Source organism: Penaeus chinensis, chromosome 6 (assembly GCF_019202785.1).
Source record: "Penaeus chinensis breed Huanghai No. 1 chromosome 6, ASM1920278v2, whole genome shotgun sequence".
Lineage (NCBI taxonomy): Eukaryota > Metazoa > Arthropoda > Malacostraca > Decapoda > Penaeidae > Penaeus > Penaeus chinensis.
In genome coordinates, this window is record NC_061824.1 from 39,433,471 (window position 1) to 39,436,933 (window position 3,463).

Genomic DNA, 3,463 nt, shown 5'->3' on the forward strand with positions numbered 1-3,463 from the left:
CATAAATACATACATAAATACAAACATACATACACACACATGCGCACGCACACACATACACGCACACACACACACACACACACACACACACACACACACACACACACATATATGTATGTATGTATATATGTATATATGTATATATGCATATGTATATATATATATATATATGAAAAGAAGAGTAAAACAACAAACGAATAAAAGGATATAAAGACAGAATCGGAGAGAGCAATGATAGCCAAGATAAGAGAAAGAGAAAATATGAAAGAGAAAAGAAGAAAAAAAGAAAGAAAATAAAGAGACAGATTGAGAGGAAGAGGAGAGAGAAAGAAACAGAACAATTAGTAAACAACATATACAATCTACCAACAAATAACATGAAAACGCCAATAGATAACGAAATAATCATAAGACGCACTGTCTGTCTCGCCTGCATCGCCTGGGTAATTGTCAGTGAAAGTGTGGGCCCGGGAGAGAAAGATTTCGTTCGGATGCCTGCGTTCGGACTAGTCTTCGGCTTAGGTTGTTATTGAGGTGGTAATTATAGGATGATTAGATCAGACTAATTTTCGAAACCTCTCATTTATTCCCCTCTCTGTTGTTCTCTTCGCCTCACCTAGTAAGGAGAAGCGAAAGAGAGAATTGGCGATAAAGAAGAAGAAAACACTAACAAAGGATGAAGTAGAAGAGGAAGAGTATATTGAATAAAGAGACAGCAGAGGTGGAATAATATAAAAGATATATGATAAAAAAAAAACACAAGAAGAAGGAGAAGAAAAGCATAGAAGAAGAAGAAAAAGTAAAGAAGGAGAACGAAGAAAAACAGTAAAGAGGAAGAAGAAAAAAGGAAATAAAACATGATACATAAGGAGATCGTAAGATTAAGAAAAATGTTACGTGGCATAAAATACATGATACAAGTTGATACATAAGTGGACAGTAAGATAAGAAAAGAAGATAGAAAAGGATAGAAATAAGAAATAAGAAAAGGAATAAGAAAGAAGAGAAGGTAAAGATAAGAATTGATTGTTCAGATACTGAGAAAGAAGGAAATAGGGAAAGGAGAGAGAAGTGAAAAAGAGGGGAAGGAGAAAAGGAGGATATAGGAGAAAGGAAAATAGGAAAGGAGGAGGAAAATATGGAAGAGAGGAAGGGAGGGGAAGAAGAAAAGAGGGAAAAACAAGAAAGGAGAATTAAGAAAAGGAAAGGAAAAAGAGAGATGAAAGAAGGAGAAGAAGAAAATATGAAAAAGGAGGAAAGAAGGTAAATAAGAAAGGGACGAGAGAAGGGGATGAAATATAGAAGAAAAATACAAGAAAGGAGAAATAGGAGAGAAGGGGGGAAAAGGGAAATGAAAAGAGGGAAAAAGAAATAAGAAAGAGATGAAAATAAGAAAAAGGCAAGAAAAGGGAAATAGGGAAGAACAAAAAAATTAAAAGGAGATGAAATAGGGGAAGAAGAAAAGAAGGAAAAGGAAGAAAGGAAAATAGAAAAGGAAAGAAATGAGAAATAAGAAAAGGAATAAGAAAGAAGAGAAGGTAAATTGTAAAATGGAGAAAGCGAAGAGAAGAAGAAGAAGAGGAAGGAAAATAAAAAGGAATCGAGACAAATATGGAGAAATGAGAATAAAAAAGACGATATGATAAAAGAAAGAACGAAAAACAGGAAAAAAAGCAAATGAAAACATGGAAAAAAAACAATAAGAAAGAGAAGAGAAAGGAAACGAAAAGAGATATAAAATAGGAAAAAAATTGGATAAAAAAAGTTACACAACAATACAACAAATAACAGTTTTATTATTAACTGCACAGTAATGGGATACCAACAAAAATAATCATAATATATTGTAATAACATCAGACATTACAATAGAAATAAAAGTAATAATAGTAAGAGCATGTTAAAATTAGTAAAAAGTAGTAATGAAAATAGCGAAGATGATAGTGGTTGTAGGAAAGTAATGATGGAGGTAATAGTGATAATAGTAATAGCGCAATAATAGTATAATAGTAGTACTAGGAATGCTTGTAAAGTAGTGGTACTAGGAATAATAGTGATAATAGTAATAGCACAATAACAATATGACTGTATTACAAGGAATGAATGCATAGTAGCGGTACTAGAAATGATAGTGATAATACTAGTGGCTTGACAGTCGTAAATAGGAATGATGTCAGAAACGGCAACAGTATAATAATGATAGAGATAATAGCGACAGGATAATAGGTGTGACGAAATATGTAATGCAAATAATATTGATTATAATATCAAGACAGTATTATTTGAAATGATAGTAGAGTATGCTAGCAGTAATAGCAATAATAGTATAATAGGTTTAACGGAAATTAGAGTAGTAACAGTATAATAGCAGTAATAAATAGGATAATAATAGCAACTTAGATTTATTGAGAAGTTTAGGGATAGCGAAAGATGAATGAAAAAAAGAAGATAGATGGACAAAAATCAAGGAATTACTAAAACTAGAAAAATAACAAAACATAATCGTTGATAAAAGGACACAGACAGAAAGAAATACAAATGTAATGTATATGGGAAGAGAGAGAAAAAAAAACAAAACGTAAATCTGAAAAGGAATCACAAGAGAGGAAGACAAATGAAAATGAAATTCATGTAAATCATAAATTAGATTATAGGACAGTTAATCATACAAAAGAGGGAGAAATAAACGTTCGTTAGATTATTCCTTTGCAATAATTATACGTATTTTGAAAGTTAGATATATGTATAGACGAGATGAAAAAAATAAATGAGGGAATTAGCGTTTTTAGATGATGGAGAGATGATAGATAAATCACGATAAATTAATGACATTGTTATCGTTTCAGGAAAGCGATATGGCACATGAATAAATAAAATGGATATACAGCTATAAGATACAAAGTAATCAACCATTTTACTAGACGTGAAAATATCAAAAGAAAATATAGAATACGAAATAAATACGCGGACGTTGAGAACGGCACAAGAGAGCGACACCGCGACCGCATTCGTTGCTGTGACACGAATTCCGAGGCAACGATCACACTCGGACGAATTTCATCGCTTCGCAAAACCGAAATATTGAAAACGGGAAAACCTTCGCCCTGAAATACCCAAGCCAGAAACCCGGCGTCGCTCGTGGGTTAATTGTGTCACTCCGTAATCTCGTTAACACTGTCTGGCCAATATAATTTTCGTACTACTTTTAGCATTGTTCGTCGTAATCGCATCACGCGCGCGGGGCATCAGGCATACGTGCGGTCGGTGTGCGCATGGCGTCGCTCCCTTGTTTGCCGACGACGCATAATGCGACCCGCGGTTGATTCCCTTGCTTGGAATCATATATAATTATCTAATTCCACCAGGTTGAAAATTTAGGCTAGAGGAACATTATAGCTTACGTGAGAACAAGGAACGGTCTCGCGAAAACGTTTAGGGGTCACGTGATCCCAGTGTTGATCCCG